Source organism: Equus przewalskii, chromosome 21, assembly GCF_037783145.1.
Source record: "Equus przewalskii isolate Varuska chromosome 21, EquPr2, whole genome shotgun sequence".
NCBI classification, from domain to species: Eukaryota; Metazoa; Chordata; class Mammalia; order Perissodactyla; family Equidae; genus Equus; species Equus przewalskii.
Window position 1 is genome coordinate 6,818,165 of NC_091851.1, and position 17,935 is coordinate 6,836,099.

The 17,935-nt window shown below is 51.5% G+C and overlaps 1 long non-coding RNA gene across 1 annotated transcript; it reads left to right on the forward strand.

Annotated features, from left to right (window-relative positions):
- Positions 1-13,948: 13,948 nt before the first annotated feature.
- Positions 13,949-17,198, forward strand: LOC139078027 (uncharacterized). Its single transcript, XR_011530725.1, has 2 exons — positions 13,949-16,674; positions 16,910-17,198. It is a non-coding gene; the product is annotated as an uncharacterized lncRNA (long non-coding RNA).
- The last annotated feature ends 737 nt before the right edge of the window (positions 17,199-17,935 follow it).

The following is a 17,935-nucleotide window of genomic DNA, read 5'->3' on the forward strand; positions in this document are numbered from 1 at the left end:
CCCAGGTGGATGCAGAGTCTGTCCTTGTTGGTGTCATAGGTTAAACCATCATGAGTGCAGTACAACTTTGCAATGACAGCCCAAACCTGGGACACTGAGAGCACAGAAAAATCCCTTTATAAGGACTTTCCTTGGAAAATGCTTGCTGGCTGCTGGGTCACCCAAGGCAGGGGGTGCACGTGGTAGACCTGGGTATTCTTGAGGGGAAGACCAGGAAAGAACATCTTCGGGAAAGAGCCTCCTGACTGGGTGCCTAAAGATCATAGTTCAATGTGGAATGCTGCCTGGGAGACTTCTGAGAGCTGTTCGGGAGGACAGGCCGCTATTTCGTTGGGGGCCCAGCCACTCACAAATGGGGTGACCTTTGCAAGTTAATTTGCGCTCTGAGTGGCTCGCTGGCATTCTGCGGCCTTCTAGCGTCTGCTCCTTCTTTCGGCAGGCCTCTAACTTCCTTCTGGGGAGCTAGCTGCCCTCCCCTGGCTTTGATGTCATCAAGGAGCTCGCTGGCGGAACGTTTGTAGGAAACATGCCTAACTCAAAGCCAGCTCAAGTTTGCTCCATTCCTTTACTTACCTGAACGTCTGCGGTCCTGAACAGCTCTGAGTAAGCTGAATTTTCCATAAATGAAACCATATTTTAATTGCAGGGGGAAGTTTGTTTAACGGCAACTAGTTGAAAATGTTTTTAAAACCAAAAAAATCATTTAGTTGTGCAAATGATTCCTCCCTAGCTTTTAATGACTAAATTCATAATTTCTAATTGGGTTGTATACTTTCAAAGCTTTTGTGAAAGCATACCTTCTGTCCGTTCCTCCCCGCTGCTCGCCTCTAAGCCCTCCCTGGCCCCTGTTTACTCTGACCTGTGTTCTGGGATGCTGGGCCCTAAGCCTGCATCAGTGGGCAGCCATGACATCTAGTTTCCAGTTGGGTCCATCCAATGGGATGATATCTGGAGGGCAGAGGAAAGGGAGGTCTGGGTATTTGTCCCCCTAGCTCCTTCCTTTCTGGGTCCCCATGGGTTGGGTGCATCCCCCTCCTAAAGGCCCCAGCTCCTGTCCAGGGCTCCCTCCATGATGTCAGTCTCTCTGGGTTGCAGTAATCACACCATCACCCTTGGGAATGGTCCTCTGATGTTGCTGGCCCCAGGATTCTGCATCACCCTGCACTGATTGCCCAAATCTTACTTGCACGTTTGTAAATAGTCTCTTTATCAAACTCCCCTCAAACTGCCCAGTTTGAGTGAGCCATCTGTGTCCCCAGGGACCGTGACTGACATGATATTCTAAATTTTATTTTGTACAATATTTTAAAAAGCTCCACAGTGTCCTCTTCCTCTCTTGAAGCCCTCAGGAGAGATGTGGATGTGTGTGTTCAATCGAATGCTATTGTTTGAACTTAAAAAGCAGAGCTGGCCTTTGGAGAAGGAGAGAAGAGTAGCTTCGTGTCTTTCTTCAGTGTGAGAGTCAGCTGAGTTCTAAAAGTCACAGCTGCCGCGGAACACGGACCCAACTGAAGACGGTTTCATCCCCAAGGGGACTATCTCCGGAAAGCTCAGAGTAAGTCAAAGCAGGACTGGAGAGAGACGATGCCGTGTCTGCCGCTGCGCTAGCTGTGGTGAACTTCAAATGAAAACCAGATCAAGGACCGGTGGTGGAGGATGGAAATCAAGACAGAGAGTAAGTAAGTCGGTCCCCTGCTTCAGAAGGGATCCTGGGAGATGGCTGTGGGGAGGGGACACGTGTTCCAAACACCAGCGATAGTCACGGCGAAAACCTCCTAGGCTGAGGGACAAGTCAACGAAATAAACATTGGTAGGCCATCCAGTGGCCAGCCAGGTGCCTGCCTCACGTGGTGCTGTAATTCTACAGCTAGAACATTCAGTGACGTGGGGAGAGGCTCCCGATCAGTGAATAAAAGCAGGGTGCAACACAGTGTGCCAGTGTGAGCCCATTTTTGTGGAATAAGGTCTATATTTATTTAGACTTATAAACTCAAGAGCTGGAGGGAAACCATTTTGGCCACATGCGAGGTGTAGCTGAGAGAGGGGAAGAAGGAGAGAAGCAGACACACAGAGACAAAAAGAACCACCCACGAGAACCCAAGTCGAGCTCCTCATTCTTGCCAGGATCCCCGGTGCCCTTCCATAATTCCCCCTCCTTCTCCTGGGCTGGTCTCAAGAGGGGTCTGTTATTCGCCACATTGAGAATGCTGAGACAGTTAGCATTGCTATTATCATACCCATTTTCCAGATGTGGAAACGAACGCTGAGAGGCCAAGCCAGGTGGAAGTAAATGGTGGCGTTGCAATGGGAACCGAGGTCATCTGAGTGGAATACTGAACATCTGCCACTTGGCTGGAGCCAGGTGCTGTCCAAGTCAGTGGGTCAGGGCAACAAGACAGGAGATGAGCAGCAGCTCAGTGGGGACCACTAAGGACATTTTCTTAATGGAAGGGCTGCCTACAGCCAGGTGGGCAGAGTGGAGGGAACCAGAAGGGGCATGAGGCACCCACTAGCAGCAGTGGGGAGCTGTTACACTGGAGGGCCAGGCAGGGAGAAAGGGCATTTCCCATCACTGGTGAGAGGGGAAGTGAGGACGAGGGCCACCTGCCTGGTGTGGGAGGGAGGGAGGAGCAAGGGGGCAGGATAAATACTCTGCTGTGCCCTGCCCTCCGGTGTCTCCTGCAGGCTGGACCTAACAGGAAGAGGAGGACCAGACATCCGGGCAACCCAGTCCCCAGGCTCCGCTTTCAGAGTGCAGGGCTGGGCAGGGTGATCTGGGGTGCAGACTGCAGCTGAGTCTCAAGCCACCTGCGCCTGCAGGACTGTGGGGGGCCAGGCAGACAGAGAGGTTTTCTGGAGAAGCCAGCTAGAGGGCCCAGGGCCAGGAGCTAGGGGCTGCCCCAAGCCGGGGCATCCTCAGTTCTCCTGGGAAGTGGGGCCCCTCCAGGGCCCCTCTCTCCTCCTCCCCTTTCCAGTTACCCTTCCCACACAGAGACAACAACCGGGAGACGGAGCAGGGGGCACACAGGATGTTTCTCCTGCCCCAATTTACTACCACCTGGCACATGACAGGCACGTGAGGAATGATGGAAGCTGAGGAGAGACCCAAAGCCTGGAATGCTCTTCTATACCAAAGCAGAGCCTGAGCAGAGAGGGCACAAGCACAAGCGGGGAGTGGGGAGAGGAGGCAGGAAAGGGACCAATGGTGGGTGGATTGTGGGTGGTGACAGCGTGTGGGCCCCTGGGACTCCGTGTGACCGAGCCATCTGAGGAACCAGGCAGGATGCGCCTCAGAGTCGTTCCGCTGGAATGGGGAAGGGGCAGCACGTATCCACCAGCTCCTGACTCTTGGCGGTGGAGGGTGGCTCCTGGTGCATTCAGTCCACTTCTGGTCTGTTCTGAGGCAGGCTGAGCAGCTGAGGAAGCCGCAGCCGGACAGGCGAAGCCGTGCGGGGGCTTAGGGCTGCCAGTTCCTTCCCGGGGACGGTCGGCCCAGCGCTGGGGAGCTCAGGGGAGGCCGTGACCAAGCAGCAGTCTCCTCTGCGGAGGCCGCGTCCCAAGCCCCGTGGGTGCACACGCCGAGCAGTACAAGGCACCCTGAGCTAACCGCACCCGGTCCCGGAGGCCTAGAGCAGAGGCGCGGAGCCGGGCCTGTGCCTGGCTCGCAGCAGGCCCCGGTGAAGGGTTGTTGGAGGCCGTCCCCAGTGGAGGGGATCGAGGAGGCCGTGGAGGAGACGGGTCTGGACGGGAAGGCCTTTGACCGGGGCCCTGACCCCAGGGAGGGCGTTGTGCTTCGGCTGGAGCACAGGTCCCTCCAGAGCTTAGGGCGGATGGAACTGGGGCCGCTGGGGGGAGGACGGGGCGAGGGGAGCAGCGGGAGGAGCGGGTCTGACCAGGAGGACTGAGTGTCCGGTGGACGCGCTGGCTTTTGTCTGCAGACAGTGGGGGCCACCGGAGGTCTTCGTGCCCCTCGCTGGTGTCTTATCCGGGTGGATTGGAGGTGTGAGGAGCCGGGGGCAGGGACCCCCATTAGGGGCAGCTCGAGGCCTTGGCTGCCCGCTGGACTGCACCTCGAGGGCGGGGGCCAAGGGGCTGCTGCAGGCTGCCCACCTTCTGCCAGCGAGCCGGGCCGGCCCCTGCGTGCCGAGCGCCCCGGAGTCCTGGTGGCCGGCGGAGGGGCCTCGGCGAGCGCGTCCCTGCCTCCCGGCGCCGCGGGGACTCGGCTGTCCGGTCCGGGGCCTGGCGGAGGGGGAGGCCCAGCCAGCTTTTGTGCCGGGGCAGGGGTGGCGTGCGCGGCCTGCTTGGGGGCCGGGGGGCTGGGAGCCTGGCGGGGCGGGCCGGGCGCGGCCGGGAGCGGGTCTTCGGGGCAGCGGCTCCGCCGTGGGGTGTTGGGATGAGGGTCTCACAGAGGCGGGACGGGAAGATGGCAGGCTGAGGACGCCACACTGGGTGGCTGCCACATGCCCAGCATGGGCTGAAGGCCCTCCTGACTTGCCCTCTGCTTATTAAAGCAGCCCCTGTGGCCCACGTAGCCTGCTGGCGGCCCTCGCACACGGCAGGAGCCAGGGGTCACACGCACGCGTGGCCTTCGGCCTGTTTGCTCTGCTGAGGTTCTCGGCGAATCGCCAGTCCCAGTGAGTCTCTTTCTCACTCAGGCCCCAGCGTGTCCAGCCCTGACCAGCTCCTCCTTGACCACTTTTCCTGGCCTCCTTTCTGGCAGCAAATGCTCTGTGACTTGTTCAGATGGTCTCGGGAGGGAGGGCTGGCCTCACAGGTGTGCAGCCGGGGCTCACAAGGGCCTGGCGCTTGGCTTAGTGCTCTGCTGTCACCACCCTGAAATTCTTGGTGATTTTTGCACACGGGCCCTACATCTTCATTTTACACTGGGCCCCACAAGTTATGTAGTTGTTCCTGTCTCCGGGCTCAGGGAGGGGACAGGAGAGCACTGAGTCACGGCCAGGCAAGGTCCTCAGCTCACCTGCCATCTCTGACTCAGGACAGGACCAGGGGAGGCCATGGTAAACATTTGGGGTTAAGTGACTGTCTCTACAGCACTTTGCAAACATCAGTTTACTCTAAAACCTCCTACAAAATTAGTTTGAAAAATAATTTTCATTAAACTTTACATGCTTATTGTGAAAATTTAAAGCAGTACAGAAAAATGCCAAGAAGAAAGTCAGGAAAAAATAATTCAAATTCCATCACGGAGGAGTAACCATTATTGGTGAACATTTTTATGGTGCCACGTGTGTGTGTGTGTGTGTGCGCGTGCGTGTGTGTGTGAGTATTTATATACTGTCTTAGTTGGCTCTGGCTGCCATAACAAAATGACACAGACTGGGCGGCTTAACAGCAAACATTTATTTCTCCCAGTTTGGGAGGCTGGGAGGGGCAAGATCAGGGTGCGGGCAGATTCGGTGTCTGGCGAGGACCCTTTTCCTGGCTTGCAGATACCTCCTCGCTGCGTCCTCACGTGGCAGAGAGTGAGCTCTAGTCTCTTCTCTTCTTATAAGGACTCTAATCCCCTCCTGGGGGCTCCACCCTCACGACCTCATCTAAACCTGATTACCTCCCAAAGGCCCCACCTCCTAACACCATCGCACTGGGGCTTGGGGCTTCAACATAGGAATTTTGGGGAGACATAAACATGTAGTCCTTAACATATACACATATACTGAAATATTTGTATTTATATTCCCATCCGTTTATACATATCTGTACACATTTACTGACATATAATTTTATATAATTGAGATAATTTAATATATATTATACCTATATATGTATATGTGTGTGTGTATATATATACACACACATATATATATATAATATATAACTTTATATTAAGTTTTCAAGTCCAGGACATACAGATTTACCTTGCTCACTTTTAACAGCTGCATATAATTCCACTGCATTTTATAAACCATCATAAATGACTTAACCCCCTGCGCTCCAGATGCACATGTTGGCTGTTGCCAAACTTGTAGTCTTAAAACAACAGTGAGGAGTTTCCCTAAGGACACAGGCGGGTGGTGGGTCTGGGGTTCCTATTCTCCTGTTGTATGGTCAGAGGGGCTGGAACTCAAAATCCCCAACCAGTGAGCAACTTATGGCAGCACATTTCATTCACTGGCATTTAAGCAGTTGTTCCAAGCCTGGCCGTGCTTAATCCTCCTAGGGATGTGTTGAATGTCCCCATCCAAATCCCCAGGGGCTGGGCCACCCAGCATCTGCCCTCCCCACTGCCCTCCCCATAAGTCTCTAAGGCTCCAAAGACGTATTTCTTTAAGTTAGTTCTTGGTAGACCTACACACGGCTTTCTCCTTCACCATAGTCCCGCCCCTTGGCCTCTGGCCCTGGGAGTCCTCCATGAGATGGGACGATGACAGTTCTCTGCTCTAAGGAGGCAGCTCAGTGGCCCCTCCCTCGGATGGTGCCTCATGCCCCAACTTTGGGCACCTCCATCAGCACCACTTCCCTGTCTTGCAGCGCCTCACAGACAGCATACACTCAACAAACATCTTTGCATTGGATTAAAAGTATTCTTGCATCCTTTTTTCTTTATTTCCCCCAACATTTATTATGAAAAATTCCAGACATACAGAATAGTTGAGTGACTTGTGAAAACAGTTGAGCAGACACCCGTACACTCGCTGCCTGGATAACCTTTTACTCTAGTATATTTGCTTTATCATATATCTGTCCATCTCTCTATCCACCCCTGAAGCCATCTTATTTTTTTATACTTCTCAAGAAGAGTTGCAAACTTCAGTACACTTCACCCCGAAACACTTCAGTAGGTGTGTCACTAAGTGGAGTTGAATAATTACAGTTCAGTTTTTTAGGTAAAATTTACAAACAAGAAAATGTCCATGTCTTAAGTGTACCATTTGCTGAGCTTTGACAAAAGCTCTCACCTGTGTGAATAAACCCCCACCAAGGCTCAGACCATCCCCATCACCCAGAAGTTTCCTTCCTGCCCCTGCCCAGTCAGTCCACCCACCCTTCCTCCAGGGGCAGCCGCTGCTCCGATCTTTATTCCATCATCATTTGGTTTTGCTTGTTCTAGAACTTCTTATAAATGGACTCCTTCCACAGGTGCTCTTCGAGTCTGGCTTCTTTCACTTCCTATAACGCTTCTGAAATCCTTCCTATAACAGTTGTCGCGTGTCTCAGTTCCATTGTGAGTGTGAACCACAGGCTGCTCATCTCTCACACTCTTCTGTTTCACTCAGGACACTTTAACAGGCTCCTGATTACAATTTCCATTTGACTTAATGAGTCTAAGGCCCCAGTGCCAGTTAGAGAGTGGTAGGACTTGTCTCCATGCCTCCACGCAGGGAAGTGCCCCAAAGATTACGGATGGAAGCCTGCCCAGACCTCCCCCGCCCTCCGGCCACCCCTGCTCCCTCTGCCCCCCGCCCACCTGCACTGCAGGATTTCCTGACGGACGTGGATACATTTGACACCTCCGCCTCCCCTCCTCTAATTCTCCCTTCAGTCCACTGCAGGTTGCCTTCGGTTTCCCTTCCCACCTTACCAAACCTCCCTGCAGCATTCAACATGGCCGGACCCTGCTTTCCAGAAGCTCGCTCCTCTCTTGCCCTCTTGCCCACCCTCCGTGGATTTTCCCCCTGCCTCCCTGCCTGCTCTGACTCAGTTTGCTTGGCTGCTCCTCCTCTGAGTGACCTACACATGTTGACAATCTTCAAGGCCTAGTTCTGGACTACTGTCTCTGTTCCCTGAACTCTCACTCCCCAGGTGGTTGTGTCCAGAACCTCAATTTAACATCACAGAGATGGAATCCAAGGTTCCCTTGCTAATCTTAGTGGCCCCGTGAACCACACAGTTTTCCAGCCTGGAGCCTGGGGGTCATCCTTAATTTCTCCCATGTCCAACTCGTCACCAATTCCCACAGAACTTACCTCCAAATCAAATCTTAAATCTGTCCCCTTTCTTCATCCCCATTGCTACAGCCCGAGTCTATGGGACATCTTATGCTGAACATTGTTTCTGGGTTGTCTGAAATTCAAGTGTAACTGGGCATCCTCTGTTTTCATTTGGTAAATCTGGCCGCCCTGCCTGTGAGGACCTGCAGCTGGCCAGTGCCTCCTGCTCCATCTGCCCTCAGCCACGCCAGGCAGGTCCTTGTCCCTGCTATCCAGCCCTTGGGGGCTCAGAGTAAACCAGGAGAGCCCCGACCCCCAGCCTGCCCTCCCACTTTCCCCCCCTGCAGCAGTGACGGGGAAGCCAAATCCTCAACAAGCCCCTGAGATGTCTACCCAGCTCAGCCGGAGCTGGGCTTCTGTCCTCCTCCATTCCGGGCTGCTCGGACACAGATGTTTCCATTCTGCTTGGTGTCGACGATGCTTGCTCCAGGGTTCTGATTTTAAGGATGGAGGGTCCCAGCAGAGGCCCTGGCTCACTCAGTGTCCAGTAAATGCTAGTGCCCCCTCAGTCCTTCTGGTGCCAGCTCCCTCTGTTGGCACAGCAGGGTGTCCTACAGGTGAGAAAATGATTCTCCGCAGGGGAATGCACCCTCCCTCCCCCAGCCAAGCCGCTGCTTCTTAAATCGCTGCTCTTTAAACTATCCGTATTGGTGAGGAGTTCTGTTTCTGAGCAGTGCTGGGAATTATAAGGACAAAGTCTGGCCTTGTGGCTAGTGAACAATGTGAGGGCGTGGACACTTCTGTGCAGGCTCCCCACGCCCACATGGGACAAAGTCCAGACCCTGTGCCAGGCCCGTGGCCAGCCAGCCCTAGCTTATCTTTCCAGTCTGGGTCCTCCCCCTCATCTTCTTCGTCTTCCCGGCAAACTCCTGCCAAGTTGGAAGCAGAAAGAGCTGGCCATTTGGGATGGGGGAGAACATCCCTTTCCTAAAGTCGGCTCTTGGGGAAGATGTCATTTACGCTCAGTGCCTCCACTTCGTCATCAGCCAAGTGGGGCTCAGGAATTCTGCCTGCTTCCCTTGCAGAGCAACTGGGACCTACTATGCATCCATATCAGAGAGCTCAGGAGGAGGGGCGCCTTCTGTCCATGTGGGTGGTCCTCCTCTGAGACCCAGTTCCCTGTCACCCAGGAAGGTTTCCTAGCTGCCCCCATCTACTCGGAGCTGCTTTCTCTCCTGTTTCTGTAGCACTTTCTAAACTCTTCCGTATGGCCTTCAGTAGTATGTTGCTTGGTGACCATTTATTTTTACTTTTCTTTCTGTCACTGCATTCCGAGCTCCTTGATCTGCAGGAGGCTGTGGTTCCCCTGCACAGTGCCTGGCACACAGATGGTGCTCAATAAATGCTCAGTGAACAAACACAGGCTGCGGAATTTGACTTTGAGGTATTTAGAACATAGAAGCCCCTCCAGCCTCCTACTCCCTTGTACCTGTTCTAAAATGAAACCTTAATTCCTGTCCCTGAAAATAGGGCCCTCCTTTGGCCAACTGTAAGTCTCAGGAAGATCAGCACTCCAAATTCTAATTAGTGTTTTCGCGCCTGTGGGAGATCAGGTTTTAAGCCAGGCCCTTTATCTGTGTTATTTTATTTAATCCTCACAATAACCCTATGAGGTCGGTTACTGTTACTATCATCCCCACTTTACAGTTGGAGAAACTGAGGCCCAGAGAGATTAAGTAACCAGCCCAAAGTCACATCGCTAGCAAACAGTACACAAGGGGTCCGAACTCAGGCTAGTCTGGTGCTGGAGCGTGAGCCCTTTAACCTCTAGGGTGCACAGCCCGAGGGATCTGAGGGCCCTAAACCCAGGGGGAAGGAAGCTTGGAGGCACTGGGTGCTGAGTGGAGTGAGAGGTTGTGTGCATGTGTGAGTGTGCAAGGAAGAGGTTGCTGCAGGAGGACAGGGCGCCAGAGAGGGAGGACCTGGGGAGGTGGAGAGAGGTGCCCCAGAAATGGTCAGCTGTGCTGATGGACTGGGGCTGGGCGGGGAGAACCAGACTAGGGAGGCGGGGCTCGGGGAGCAAGCCCTCGCTCCCAGGCTCCCAGCCGGGCAGCACGCCAGGCTTCTCTTTGGAAGCTAATAAGAAGCAGATTGAGGAGCGGGACGGACTAGAGACCGGAAGCCTGGCTTTGCTACGTGGCATCCTTCAGCAAGCCCAGGGCTCACCCGAGCTCACTGCCAACCAGCCGAGAACGGGGCGGGCCTCGCAGCTGGACCGCGGCTCTCCCTCCGGTGTTACTCCAGCTCGGACTGTATTTTATTACAAGATGGATTTAAACATTGCCAACTTCAGTGAATGACGCAATGGGCGCTTGTGAGACACCAGCCACCCACAAGAGGGTGTCCCTCCTGTGATGGGTTTCCCCTTCCTTCCCCGACTGTGAACGGTCCAGTCCACAGGCCTGAGTCTCCAGGGCTGCTGGCTCGCACGCACCAGGGAGCCGAGGTGCACCCAGCTTTTAGGAAAGGCTGCTCTGAAGGGTCGGCGGGTTCAGCCTCTAGAGAGGGTCTTTGGGGCTGGGGTGGCAGGCTCCATGAGTGCCAGTCTGGGTGTGTCTTGGTGACAGCTGTATGCCTAGCACCTCGCACTGTGTATTTAGTAGATGCACAATAAACATTTAAGCTACGTAACATAATGGCTCTTCAAACAGGGCAGGAATCAGCCACGGGTTTGAACCTTGGCGCCACCAGTGGTTACTGGCTCAGGAGAGGGCTGAACCTCTCTAAGCTTCAGTTTTTCTGTCTTGAACTGGGGATAATAAGAGTGTTTACCTTATGAAGGGTGGGTTGAAGATTCTATCTCATTTTTATGGAGCACTTACTTTGTGTCGGGCACTGTGTTAGGTGCTTTCCCAGTTTTCACTGACTGAACCCCCACAACAACCTACAACTTACCGAGGTAAGTTATTGTTCCCATTCTATGAGTGAGGAAACCAGAGAGGTTAAGTAACTTTCCAAGGTCACACAGCTGGTAAGAGGCAGAGTCAGGCTTCCAACTCAGGCAGTTGGCTCAGAGCCCAGTTCTAAACCAGTCACCACTTGCTGCCTTTCGAAGGCGCAGAGCTTAGCCCAGTGCCTGGCACAAACCAAGTGCCCAGTGAAAGGCAGCCATTGATGTTTTATTAACAAACAAGTGGAGGATGAAGTGGAAAGTTCTGGGTCTTCCTGAAGGGAGTGAAGTGATGGAATTTTGTAGCATTCACTGTTCATTCATTCATTCATTCATTTCATCTTCAACAACTCTCCTGCACACTTGCCCAAAATGCAGGGATGAGTGGGTGTTGGGGAACAAATGGCTCCAGGTTCATCGTACGCCTCGAAGCCTGTTTGGGGCCAAGGAGTAGAGCGCCATTCAAGTGAACTTAAGGGAGCAATGGTTCCCTGGAGGAGGGATGGCACGAGGAGCCTCACAGCCCCATGGACCGGAGGGTGCCAGGCAACCTGGGGCTGCCGGTCACTTCTCCGCCAGCCTACTCCTATCTCCCTGCAGACTGACTATGTCCTCGAGGCTCTGTGCTTCTGCTCCCTCAAACTCAGCCTGCGACAGACTCTGGGTTGCCATGGTAACAGCCAGGGCCCGGATTTTATATGTTCTTATCACTCCAGGATCAGCATCACCTGACTGGTTGGGTCTTTCTGTGTTAAAATTCCATCTCCCTCCCACTCCCCCGGGGGCGGGGTCATCTGTTTCTAACCTGGTTGTCTGCTGCTTCATCCTCAGCAAGAAGGGGGGACACTTCCAAAAAGGAAAGAGTCACTAGGAAGGCACCCCCAAAATTGTCTACTGTAGCAGAGTAAGAAAGGGACCTCCAAGTGTCCTTTTCAGGTGACTATTGTGACACCATTTTTTGTTTTTAATCAGTGGGTTTAGACGATGACAGCCCAGTCTCTTTATTATAAGGTTCAGCTAAACATCCTGCAGTGGCAATTGTCTGAATCAGTTATTTAATTAAAAGTTGCAAAATGTAATTTTAAAATGATATTCTGCATTTACTGACTGGAATTATTATTTTTTATTGAGGTATAATTGACATATTAATTTCCGGTGTATAACATAATGATTCGATATTTGTATATATTGCAAAATCACCACAATAAGTCTAGTTAACATCTGTCACCATATATAGGTACAAAAATTATTTTTTCTTTTTTTTTAAAGATTGACACTTGAGCTCACATCTGTTGCCAATCTTTTTCTTTTTCTTCTTCTTCTTCTCCCCAAAGCCCCTCAGTACATAGTTGTATATTCTAGTTGTAGGTCCTTCTGGTTGGGCTACGTGGGGACACCGCCTCAGCATGGCCTGACGAGGGTGCCATGTCCACGCCTGGTGTCCAAGCCAGAGAAACCCCGGGCCGCCGAAGCGGAGTACGCGAACTTAACCACTCAGCCACAGAGCCAGCCCATATTTTTCTTTTTGATGGGAACTCTTAAGATCTACTCTCGTAGTCTTAAGATCTACACTATTTTTATTTTATCATCTTATTTCTCTTACCTCAAAGGCTGTTAATAAGCTCTGAGAGACACAATAGTAAGCCACAAGGATGTCCCAATTTACATTTCCAACTTTGTCACCTGCCAGTTTTCTTCACAAACCTGCTTTTCTGGGCAGACAGGTCCACTCTGCCATCGAACATGCCAGGTTCCTTACCGCTCCAACTTCTGCTCACACTCTCCCCTTCCCCCCGAATGCCCCCTCTCCAGCTCTTAGCCCTCAAAATCCAGCTCAATTTCTGTCTCCTCCAAGAATTTTTTTTCCATGTGATTCCAACCTGATGTGGTCAGGATCCTTGGATGATAGCCTTTATTGTCTCTTCCACCCATTTGGTCATCTCCTATATTATTGTCAGGAAAAATTAGTGAAAGACTTTCAAATGGACAAGACAAATAAAAAGATCGCTGAGCGTCCTGTTTGGGCCCCTTCCAGGTTATCTCCACCTTGCCTTGTCTTCGAGCTGCTCCACGACTCCGTAAGTCATAGGAAACTGGTAATAATGCAAACGATTTGTGTTCATCAAAATGCAAATTAATTGCATCCAGTGGAATTCTACTGATTATTGCCCCATGGACAGACTTCTTCTGCATCCATTTGTAAATTCATTCCTGCATTCTGATTACCTATTTGTGTGTGGTTCTCGGAATTCTCTTTTGAACCACTGGGAACACCTCAATTGGTTCCTCCATTAATGAATGAGTTAAATAAAATCTTTATATTTTGATAGGAGTCATAATTTTACCCTTTTTCTCCAGAATTATTCTTTGACATTATTTAACTCTTAAATTAAAAAAGAATGGTTTGGTTCACTGTATCAGTCAGCATTTTGGGGAGCAAGCAACAGAAATCAACTGTAGCTAACTTTAAGCAAAAAAGAATATATTGGGAGATGGTTAGGTGGCCTGGAGAATCTACAGAGAGCCCAAAGTCATGGGCTTGGACAATGGACTGGAGCTGTGGGTGGTTTGGTGGCGGGACCACAGGCAGAGGCATGGGATGGGCTGGCTTGGAAACCACATCTGGACTCTGTCACTGCCGGACATTGCTGCTGGTGGCCTCTGGCCACTACCTCAGCCACTAGCTGCTGCGGCCCTGGAGTGAATGCTGGCTGGTTTCCGAGTGTTTTCATCTCTCACTCAACGTTTGGAGTCCTAGGCAGTGTTATCCAATTGTCTGGGCAAAGGCCTGTGCCCTTACCCTGGCCTTCTGGAACAGGAAGCAGGGACCCACCGCCCACCAAGATCCACACAAGGGGAGCAACCCCCATAGGAAAAGGGCTGCCAAAAGATGACAACTGTATACTAGTCTTCTTGAAACTAAATTGTGAGTTCTCTAAGTACTATCACCACAAAGTACACACATTCCTTTTTTAGATAGTGAGGAAGTCACTAAGGGCCCAGTCTACCCGACCTTGTGGAGACATCATAAAGGAGGCTGAGGGAAAATATGGAACTGAAGAATGTCCATGCTGGACGGGTCACAGAAGCCACCTAGCTCCATCCTCTCATTCTTCTCTTGAGGTCACTGAGCTGCATGAGCTGGAGGTTCTCAGTGGCCCGTAAAATGGCCTTGGTCTCGTGGTATGCTTTGGGGATTGTCCATCAAATGTTCATGAAATAGGGCATGCCCGCTTACCCCAAATCTGTCAGCAGTGGGAGGGAACAGCATGGGCTAATTTAAAACAGAGCCTCCCGCGTCGCGGTTGGCTCCTGGGCCTCTTCCCAGCTTCGGTGGCAGCAGAGTTCTCTTCCTCGGTACGTTTTGCTGACGGGGCTGGCCGCGGCGAGCTGGGAGGCACACTTTTCTGAGGATCCATTTGCAGAACTGAAACTTTGCCCTTGAGAACCCTCTGCACATCACAGCTGTGGGACATGAGCTCAAGGCCAAGGGCAGCCTTCCAGTGAGACCCTGGACATGACACCTGGGAGGCCCAAGGCTCTGTCCAGGAGCTCAGCAGCTGTAGCTCCTACAGGTCCCTCACAAGGCCCCTTTAAGGAAAGATGGCTGCTGTCTTCTCTTTGCTGGAGCTCTGTTCTCCCTCTCCCATTTCTTCCTCTTCTTTTATCTCACATCCTGATTTCCAGAAGGCAGGGAACTCCACCTGGGACCCTGGGATGCAAGTACAGCCCTGGGCTTCCTTGATCCCCAGCTTAGGAAGACGAGGGTGCTCGCACACATGGCTATTGGTGCCCGGCCTTGACTGGATGGTCTCCAGTGGGCTAGGGAAGTGTTCTGGCAGACAGGCACATTGTCTGTCCCCCAGGGGGCGCCCTTTGGGTTTGGCAGAGGTGCCTCTGCTGGCAGGGCAGAGATCCAGGTGTCTGGCTCTCCATTACCGTTGAAATGGCTTTCTCTTCTCCATCCAGCCCCCACCCCCACCTCCAGAGGGACCCAGCATGCACCATTGCAGCCCCTCGGTAGGCCTCACCATCCGTCCCTCCTCTCTCCTGTGTCGTCAGACCTGGGTTCAAATCACCCCACTGCCACTTACTACATGACCTTGGGCAAGTTCCTTCACATCTCTGAGACTTAGTTTCCTCATCTGTAAAATGGTGATGGCACTAAGACCTGTCCCAAAGGCAGTGCATGTGTATAAAGTGCTCATGGGGCTATTATTTTCATCGTTGTGTTATGCGTTTTTGTCCTTCTCTCCAATTGGATGAGGTGATGAATCTCTCTCTCTCTCAGCCTTTAATTTCGCACAATGTGTGGCACCTGGTAGGTGTCCAGAGTTGTTGGTCGAGACAGCGGGGAAGGGAATTAACACTACTGAGCTCTGCCTGGTGTCTGCTGCTGCATTCGACTTGCTCTTCACCATCCTCTTTGAGGTAGGGATCAGAACCCATTTTCCAGATGGTGAAACTGAGGCTGAGAGCACTAAGAGGCTGTGAAGTCAGCCCTGCCGGGCTCCAAAGTCCACAGTCTTCCTAAGACACCATGCCAAATTCCCTCTCTCCCTTCCTGTCCTCTCCAGTTCTTCCGTTCTATCAATCAGCAAATATCTGAGTGTGTCTGTCTGATTAGCAGGAGAGAAAAGAAAGAGGGAGTTGAGGTTTTTCTGTTTTGTCCTGTTTTTAAAAGCCTCGCAGACATTTGCTTGCCCATTTGAAATGGTCTTGGGCCTGGTTTTGGGAAGGATCCCCACATCCCTGCATGCGAAACAGTCTTTGCATTTCCTTGTGGAAGTTTTCAGCTGGCGTGGCGGGGATTGCCCCGTGCTTCCCTGGTTCAGGAAAGCCGGGGGAGAAGACAGAGGGCCTGGCCAGCTGCTGGGTCAGCTGGGGCTTTTCTCCCCCAGAGTTTCCTGATTGGCGAGGGCATCTGCCAGCTCCACCCATGGGCACAGCCCTCGCCCGTCAGGGGTGGCAGTGTGGTGAGCAGGAGGGTGTGCACATCCTGGAGTCACATCCTCCTCTGTCACTCCACTGCTGCTGGAGCTGCTCAGAGCCTCAGTTTCTCCGTCTATAAAATGGGGACGATAAGAGAACCTACCCCATGGGTGGTAGTGAGGATTAGATGAGTATACGCGTGTAATGGCCGAAACCACCATGTTCAGATACACCGTGAAGCCGCCACTCCCCAGATGATCCCTGGGACAAGAGGCTCTTTATTTTCAAGAAAGACCTCACACTGTCTTGCATGTTGTGCGGTGCTCTCAATTATTTTACTTTGAACAACTGAGTGCTGTTTGAGTAAGATGCGTTACCTGAAACGCCCTCCGTGGGTGCCCGTTTGGGCCAAGTACTAAGGTCATCTGAAGGAATCGTTAAAGGGGCGCCGGGGACGTTTAACCCAGTTTGGAACCAATTCGCAAGGACATGGCATCACAACCTCACAACGTGTGTGTCAACGAGTCTTTTAAGGACACTTAAGAAAGCCACACCGTCAATGGTTACATTATGGAGATCACGCAACGACACCTCCAGGATGAATGGAACAACCAGCTGCCCTAATGTTATGCAAATAGGTACTTAGAGCTTGGGATAAAAATTCCCTCAAAAGCATCCTCCAGATTCCAAAAATGCTGTATCGCCAAGAACGAGAGGGGAGAGACGATGTGCTCAGAAAACTCAAGATGACTCAAAAGGTGGCTTTGATGATGACAAAGACCCTGTGCGCAAGGAAGAGTTGGAAGAGCTGTCATGAAATGGAGTCATGGGATGGGGGTGAAGAAAGCAACTCTTCTAAATTAACCTCTCATTACGCATAATATGTGCTTGTAGGCATGCATGGTAAGTGATAAATTAATTGTTATAAATAGATATTTAGCTATTTCACCTACTTTAAAAAAAGATGATATATTCCATTAGGTCATAAATCCTCTGGATCTTTTGAGTGGGGAAACGGGGAATCATCATATTTTGGGGTTGTCTGTTATTTGAGTGCTGTTGGTGCCCCTTCCCCCCTAACATCCCCTTCCAGAAGGCCCGACCCCTGACTGCTATTGCTTGTAACTCTTTGCCTCAGGGCTTCCTCCAGCTGCCTGCACTGGAGATGGCTAGAACGAATACTTCCAAGGAGCAGTCTGCAGCCAATGACTGATGGGCTCCCCAGCACCCTCAGCCCTTGATCGAGATGATGCTGGAGTGTGTTCTGCACTGGCCCCCACCGTTCCCAGGGGATTAAGCTCCAGGTGTCCCAGTGGTAACCTGCTTACTAACACACCCTCTACTGGCTGACTTCCCCTCTGCCTCACTTTTCCCCTTCCTTCCTGCTGCTTCCAGGATTCCCTTCAAATAAAATAGATTGACTAGAATCCTTGTCTCAGGGTCTGCTTCTGGGGGAATTCAATCTACAGCAAGCACCTATGATAAAGGACAGTGATTGTTACTATCGCTCTTATTACTATTTTGATAAAGATCAGGAAAATGCAGTGACTCTCCCCAGAGCTTCTGGGAGCCCGGCCAGGGGGATGTTTTAGGTCTGGTCAGGAAGGGGGAGGTCTGACTATATATTTATCTCAAAGCATCTCAAAGTGATTCATTCTCTCTCTCTCTCTCACTCAATTATATGCTTGAGCAGCTAAGCCAAAAATCGGTCCATCCAGAGCAATTAAAAGCTTCCTTTCCAGACCTTGGGGATTTCTCTCTGATCAATGAGCAAAACACCGCAGCTGGAAAACAGTGGAAACCAACAGGCAGTCGTGTCTTAGCCGTTCAGATGGGCTAAAACACCTTTCAAATGTGTTTTTAAAAGATCCTTTTATTTTCCAATATGGGATTGTGGAGGGAGGGATGTTATACAAAAGACCAGAAATTTGTTTAGTTTTAGTCCCCAAATTAGAATTCATTTGTGAAAACTTGTATCTACCTCTCAGCTCATGAGCCACGGTAAGGTATTTATTATTATATTTATGATTAAGAATACAATAATAGCAGCAGGAATCATGTAACTCATACAGACAATGTGCTGGTCACTGTGCTGAGAACATCATGTGTTTTACCTCAGCTGACACTAACGATACTACAAAGAGGTCCCTCTTATCATTGCTAT